This window comes from Grammomys surdaster, unplaced genomic scaffold (genome assembly GCF_004785775.1).
Source record: "Grammomys surdaster isolate TR1022 unplaced genomic scaffold, NIH_TR_1.0 125311, whole genome shotgun sequence".
Lineage (NCBI taxonomy): Eukaryota > Metazoa > Chordata > Mammalia > Rodentia > Muridae > Grammomys > Grammomys surdaster.
The window spans coordinates 72520-80266 of record NW_021620189.1 but is presented as its reverse complement, the minus strand read 5'-3'; the positions used below and the strand labels follow the sequence as shown (position 1 = coordinate 80266).

Genomic DNA, 7747 nt, shown 5'->3' with positions numbered 1-7747 from the left:
CACACACACACACACACACACACACACACACACACACACGCCCCTACCTTTAATCACAGCACTCAGGAGGCAGGAGCAGGCAAATGCAGAATTACAGGCTACACAGTGACACCCTATCTAAAAAAAACGGAAATAAATAAATGACCACACACAACTCACTCCCCCCGCCGGCCCCCCCCCCCAAAAAAAAAAGCTCTCCATTTCCCACCTACCTTCTTCCAAGGAGAGAAAAGCTGAGATCAGTCGGAAAGGCTTTCTGAGAACAATGGTCTGGCCTTCTGGGTCTGCTCTAGTCGATTCAAGATGAACTGGCTCCTATCGATGAAGCGCTCGACGCAGTTCAACAAGCAGAGCTCGGCCCGGCCATCCAGCTTGGGCTCAGGCCTGTCCATGCACTTCTCCCAGCAGAGCCCCGTCATGTGGTGGACGAGCAGCTGCACCCGCTGCTTCTGCACCTCCACCTCCATGGAAGCACCGCAGCTGTGGGTCTATAGATCCCAGGCTGCCTCCTGAGGAAGACCAAGACGACTCCATACCAGCAAGCCAGGGACCGGAAGTGATATCCACCAGGCGTCCGGCCTGGTTTGAGATTGTTAATGTTTTTGAATACCAGTGTCTTTGCTAGCTGAACTTTGCTATATAAGGTCTAGAGATTTTTAATTTTTGAAATTTTTTTTTTACCTATTTATGTATTCATTCATTCACTCACTGTTTCCTTCAGGTACATTCTAGCTTTTCTCTCTTAGTTGGCAAGTAGTGTGTCTCCCAAGTATGCTTTAAAATGAGGGAAGTCATAAAAAAGCACTATTTATTCTAGAGAACTAGTCTCTGAACTTTTAGATCCTGCCTGTAGTCAGCACACTGTAAGGGCTATCAGACAGCTGGAATCAATTTCTCTATTGGACATTACCTTCAGAGTTGTCAGTTACTGTAGGCAGCAAACCTTATGACAGAGCCAGTTTTGTAGGCTGAGCAGCCCATGAACATGGATGGGCTTGACACTTTATCCTCCATATTGTAGGGTTTGATCCTTGCTACTGAAGGGCGCTGGTTAATTGACACAGTGACCTTCAAGCCTTGTCTACTTTGCATGAGTTTCTTAACATTTTTGTGTTCTCTGCATGTGTTTCTTAACATTTTGTGTGCTCTGCTGTTTTCCCACCCATAGACTATGGCAAGACTTCCTCCATTTTCCTTACTCCTATGATAGTTTGTTCTCAAACAGATGTAGGTTACTTATCATGACACTTGACAAGTTCTCCAGAATGTAGAGCTTTTTTCCTCTCCAGTGCTGACTTAGTGTCATGTCATGCCAAAACCTCCAGGTCTTCATGAGGACTTTTGCTTGTTCTGTGATTAAGACTACAGCATCTTTTTAGTCAGTCCCACCTGTCTTAACCTTATGGATGAGCTATCCCTTATCACTACCAGTTTATTTTGGCTAGAGCCACTTGCTGCTTTTACTTTTTGCTACATAGTCTTTTTCTCTTGTTTCTCATTTGTTGCAGTATATCTTTTGTGATTTCCAATATTCTTCCTTTCTTAGAATTTGAATTTACCCTTTGATACTCTGACTGTTTTCATTCATTTTATCACATTAGCAGTCTGTAGTCTTGCATCTTATTCCAAACCTCCCTTTATCTTTTTCTTATCTGATAGCTTTGTCTGTATATTGTACGTGACCATTTAGAATTGGTGAGAGTAGATATTTTTCCTCCTCCTCCTTCTCTTTCTCATCTTCCTCTTCCTCCTCTTCTTTTTAAATTTATCTTACGTGTATCTATGTTTTCCCTGCATATATGTCTCTGCACTACATGTAGCATGGCTGGCGCCATAGAGACCAGATGAGTATGTAACACCTCGGGGAGTTACAGGTGACTATGCACCAGTTTGTTGTTGTTGAGAATCAAACCTGGATTCCCTGGAAGAGGAATCAGTAATTTTAACTACTGAGACATTTCTGTCACTGAGAGTGGTTATTCGTGTTCTCAAACTGGAGTCTGAAAGCCTAGTAGCTTCTTCACGTGGTGAATTCTGTTAATTAATGTGTTTTTACCAAGGACTTGTGTTCTGGTTTATCAAATGTGTTTTATGTATTAGTTTTGACTGTATTTAGATTTAATATGTGTATATATATATATGTTATATATGTGTGGGTGCCTGTGGCATTTAATGCTCTGAAACTGGAGTAATAGGCAGTTTTGTGAGCTCCCTGACATTATGCTAGGAACTGAACTCTGTTCCTCTGAAAAAGCAGCTAGTGCTTTTGTCCAGTGAGCCATCACTCTAACCTCCAGTTTTGATTGTTTACTGTGTTAATACAATTTATGAAATTGACTAATTTTTACACTGTATTCTCCTTTCACAAGCAAATACCATGTGGAGATTTATGACATAGTCTTTTAAATAAATATTGTTGAGATTGTTGTTTGGTTTGTTGTTTATATTTATATTTTCTAGTAATTCATTAGTAGGTAGTTTATTTTTTTCCTTGCTTCCTTTTTCCAGACAAGCTCTCCTTTATAGCCACTCCTGGCCTTGAGCTCACTTTTTTTTCCTCCCTGGCTTAAGCTCCTGTGTGCTGAGATTACTGTGTTGGGCCTTAGAGCCTGGCCTGTAAATGCTCTTAGAAATGTTCAATTTTTCTAAGATTGAAAACTATTGATAGTTCTTTAAATGTTAGAATTCTGAGGGATACTTTCACATCTCTCTTTTTAAAAATTACATTATTCATAGTAACTAAGAAGTAAAACCAGTATCTATCAACAGGTGTATGAAAGAAAATATGGTATATATACAAAATGAAATATAATAAAGTATACTTCTTTTTCCTTTGGTCTTACTTGTTTCCATTTGTTTTGATGACTTTGGGATTTAAGCTTTTAAAGATTGTCCTCACCCTCCTCCATTTACAAATTGTTTATTCAAATCCCCAAACATCTACAAATAGACTGGATAATATGTTTGCACAATAATCAAAATATAGTCTGGATTCATATTACAGACAACTTCAGAACTATATTACAGAAATAATGTTGTGTACAATTTCAGTTCCTTTGTTTAGATCTTAATTCATAGTTGTACAAAATATTATAATAAATGTTTATATCTAATGTTTTTAATTGTGGCTATATTAAATAGATTTTTCTGCTTGGAAAAGTGAATTGAATAAAACCTACTATTAAGGAAGACTAGCAAAGGAATAAGCTACAAGTATGTAACATAGGTGAAATAACTATCAGGTACTTGCTGCTTGTATGGCAGTGGTACTAATTCTCTCTACACTAATAGAGGACAGATTTCTGTTTTCAAAATTCTTACTTGAGAAGTATACAAGTTCTAAAATTAGCATTCTCTGTAATCAGCCAATATTTACCTTTCTATTTACAGAAAGAGGAGTCAGCGTAAGGTTTTAATCCATACTTTAGGAAAAGATCTTTTTTTAAAAAAATATTCTTGGAAAGTTTTATATATTTATACAATATATGTATTGGTGGTATGCATCCACCATTCCACGCTTTCAGCTCCACTATTCAATTTCTAAATTTGTAAACGTTTACTTACTTTTCTTCTAACCAAGAAACTGGGCAGCAAAAAAACATTACCAGCAGTTTATTCATTTTAAAAGATGAATAATTCTATGTGAAATTTTAATTCCACAGGTCAATTTTTACAGCTAGTACTTGGTCATTGGGTCTGTAAGGATGAATGAAAGCACTTTTAGTATCCATCCATCCATCCATCCATCTTTAAGGAACTTGTCTTGTTTCATATATAATGGCCTTTCAAGTGGTACCTGGTAATAATTGGGTCATATTTGTAATTTCAGTCTTGTAATACATTATTTGATGGCACTTCAATAGACCCTACCTTATACTGATTTTAACTGTATTATGAATATCTCTGGTTTTGTTTTTTTTTTTTTTTGAGATCACATTGTTTACTCTCGACAGGCTTCTACATTAAAAATAATTTGGGTCAGGTTGTGAAATTTGGTTTTCTGATTCTGCTACACAAAGTTCATAGTAACTTTAGACTCAAGATCTTCCTGCCTCAGTCTAATATATTAGACTACAATTATAAGCATATGCCACCATTCCTTATGGGACTAATGATTTTATAAAGTCACATCCTTTATAAAACCCCTTATAAAATAATGAAGCATTAACCTATAAAAGACACTAAGCAGTGCTTACTAGATTACGCATGGGTTAATTGAGTCTTGAGCCGTTTATGTGTCTTACCTATTTTGTCAAATCTTTTTTTTTTTTTTTTTTTTTTTGGTTTTTCAAGACAGGGTTTCTCTGTATAGCCCTGGCTGTCCTGGAACTCACTCTGTGGACAAGGCTGACCTCGAACTCAGAAATCCGCCTGTCTCTGCCTCCCAAGTGCTAGGATTAAAAGCATACACCACCACCGCCCAGCAAATCTTAATGTTTTTATTCTGCTTATTTTTTAAAAAGGGCACTTTGAATAAGTCATTCTTAGTTGTCTCTTTGATTTTTTCTGCTTATGTTTCTTGTTTCCATGGCAGCTATTTCATTGGTTTTGATTCCCATGCTGAACTACTTATGTGGGAATTCTTTATTCTAGTATGTAATCTCCTTGATCTTATCTGTGTACAGTTATGATAATCTTATAACTTTATCAGTTTTATTATGATTTACTTTCTATTCCTAAGTATTTAGCTATCCAGAAATTAACTTAGGAACCAGCAAATAATGTTATTAGTGCTACTGAGAACACTGAAAATTATTTCTCCTTTTATTGTCATCTGTGGAAAACATCAATTAGTCATTAATTAGTTCTTTCATATATTACATCCTGACCACATTTTCTTCTCCCTTCACTTCTCTCACTTCCTTCACTTCTCTCAGTCCCTTCCTCCTATCTTCCCTCACTCTTTAGATCCACTACCCTCCTCTTTCCCATCATTAAAAAGCAGGCTTCCCATGGATATCAACCAAACCTGGCATAACAATAAATGTCAATAAGATTAGGCACATACCCTCATATCAAGGCTGGACAAGGCAAGCCATTAGGAGTATAAGGTTCTCAAAAGCAGGCAAGAGAGTCAGACATCCCTTATTCCCACTGCTAGTTGTCCCACAAGGACACCAAGCTGCAAAAGTGTAACATATGAAGAAAACCTAGGTCAGACTCATTCAGGCTCCCTGATTGTGGCTTCAGTCTCTGTTAACCCCCATGAGTCCTGCTGAGTTGATTCTGTGGGCTGTGTGTTGTGGTATCCTTGACCCATCTTGCTCTTATAGTCCTCCTTCTACTCTTCTACTCTTCAGCAGGACTCCTCAAGCTCCCAGGGTTTGGTGGTGGGTGTCTGTATCTGCCCCTATCAGTTTCTGTAGAATCCTTTTGGCCAGTTCCTTCTTAGAAAGTAACAAGTGGAAACTGTTGTTTGAAGAGGAACACTTTCACTGAGAGGATTCACTTGATTCTTATTATGAACTAAATAAAAAAGGCATATTTTTATTTAAGAAATCAATGTATTGTACTTTGATTTGTAAGAAAAGTCAGTGGAGTGTGATAGGCAAAAGTAACTGGTAGCTCTTTGTAGAGTTTTGGTTATGAATATCAGGAAAAGTATTCACTTCATTTCCTGACTTTACTTTCCTCATTTTCTTTTATGTCCCTTCTTCCTCCCCCACCCCCTTTTTGTTAAGATAATGCTTAGGAAGAAAGAACTTTATTCCCTTCATCTTCTTAGGGCAAAGAGAGAAAGTAAGGCTGCCAGATGATTAGATGAAAGTTTCACTGGCGTGCATAAGGAATTCATTTTAAGTTGACAAGACATTTTACTTTTGGCTAGATCCAATATGGTAGAGGCCATTCAGAAAAATATACAAATACTTGAAATTTACTGTTACATTAGAAATTATGGATGTAGAAATTTAAGCTTTATGCAATTTTCACACGAGACAAAAATATATTTTTTAAAATGATTTAAGACTATAAAATACTCTAAATTTTAACTGTTAAAAAATAGATTTGGCACATGAGCTACAATTTAGTGAACTGATATGTATGGATTAACATTAGAAGATTATCAAAAGCTATTGTTAGTATGCATGTTTCCAAGTTTAGAGGCCTTTTGCATGCCCTGAATGAATCTATATGTCCTGAATTTGGCATTCAAGTGTATCATTTATAATAAGGAGTTACTATTATAAAGGATAGTTTATTATGGTTAATATGGTCAATTAACTATATTATTTAATTGACCATGTTAACCAATTAACTTATTTAATCAACCCATGTTAACCAAATTAATCAATTAGGTTGATTCTGTGAGTATTTTGGAGGTTTTATTATGGCCTCTGTTTTCTTAATTTAATATTGCTATTATTAGTGAGCTTCTATTTGTAACGAGGTACAAAGAAGCTGGTGAGTTTCAAGCATTTACTCTGCTATCTCCCCTTTAGTAATGCTAAAATTTCAAATTTTAGAGTTCAAGTCTAGATTTTAATTTTTCACATGTAAGGCTTCCTATGTCATTCCTCTGAGATTTAGTGGATTGGGAGTTATCTTGACCAAGTCATATACTTATGCAAATGATAGAAATTACAGCAATTGCAATAGCATCTGATACTTTCCAATAGGGCCTAGTATGTACCACGTAATACTCTTTTTCTTTTTAAGGAAGTATACTGTTCATTAATTATTTGAGAATTTCATATATAATACCATGCATTTCGCTCATCTTCACCTTCTATTTTTCTTCCTACCTCTTCTAAAGTCAACCAAAATAGTCTAAGCACTTGTAATTCTTAAATCATGAGAATTCTGAAATATACCACCATCCTAAGGATGAGGAAGTTGAGACATAGAAAGGTTAAATTGCAGTTGCAGAACTTGTTTATGAACTCGAATAATCTGGCCTCAAAATTGTGAATTTCTGACTGTTAGAGTTTTAGACTTCTGGACTGAGTCTTCTTATAAAGTGCTTAGCATATCCATTTTCAATAAATTAGGAATATATTAAGTATAGTGATGTAATTTATTCAGGAGATTTCTATACAGTACACAGATAGTATACATGGTTGTGATGTTCCAATTGGAATTTTTGGGATGTCTTGTTTTTTAATTATATATTACTTTTTTTTCTCTCATATAAAACTTTTTAGGATTGCTGGTGATAAAAATTAATTGTTCTGAAATTTTAATCTGTAAAACAGTGATTGAAAATAAATTGAATTCTGAAGCTGGAAATCTTCCTGACTTCTTAGTGGTCATAGCATAAGATCAATTACAAGATTTGACTTTTTCAGTTCTCTTACTGGCTGTAGACAAGATAATCTTCAAGTTCAAGCTTCATAGGATAATTAGGGTATCTGGTAGTGTGCTGAGTTTATTACTTGGCATAATTTAGGGAGTGCTAGCTAGACAAATTATAAGGACTTAAGATGGTAAAATGAGGCCTAGAAAATTAGTTCATGCAACTAATTATATCAAGCTGACTTTGGGATATTCTGATTTCTACTTTCAGTATTAACAGTTCTGTATCACATAGAGAAGCATTATGTGTGTTTGTGTGTGTGTGTGTGTGTGTGTGTGTGTGTGTGTGTGTAAGGGTTTGGGGGTGGTTATTTGCAAACAAATCCTAGCACTCTTAAGAAAACTAGAATTTTAGTATTTTGAACTTTAAAATTAATGCTTAAAAATCATGGATGTAAATAAACATTGGCCCCACTCAAATCATGTAGATGAAGTTTTGAAACTTCCCTGAGTA

At 35.7% G+C, this 7747-nt stretch overlaps 1 protein-coding gene and 1 pseudogene across 4 annotated transcripts in view; one reads left to right on the top strand and one right to left on the bottom strand.

Annotated features, from left to right (window-relative positions):
- Ube3a (ubiquitin protein ligase E3A) overlaps positions 1-7747 on the top strand; it is an 89026-nt gene that overhangs the window by 43015 nt on the left and 38264 nt on the right. The gene's annotated exons all lie outside the window — the stretch shown is intronic.
- Positions 240-534, bottom strand: LOC114637472 (annotated as a pseudogene).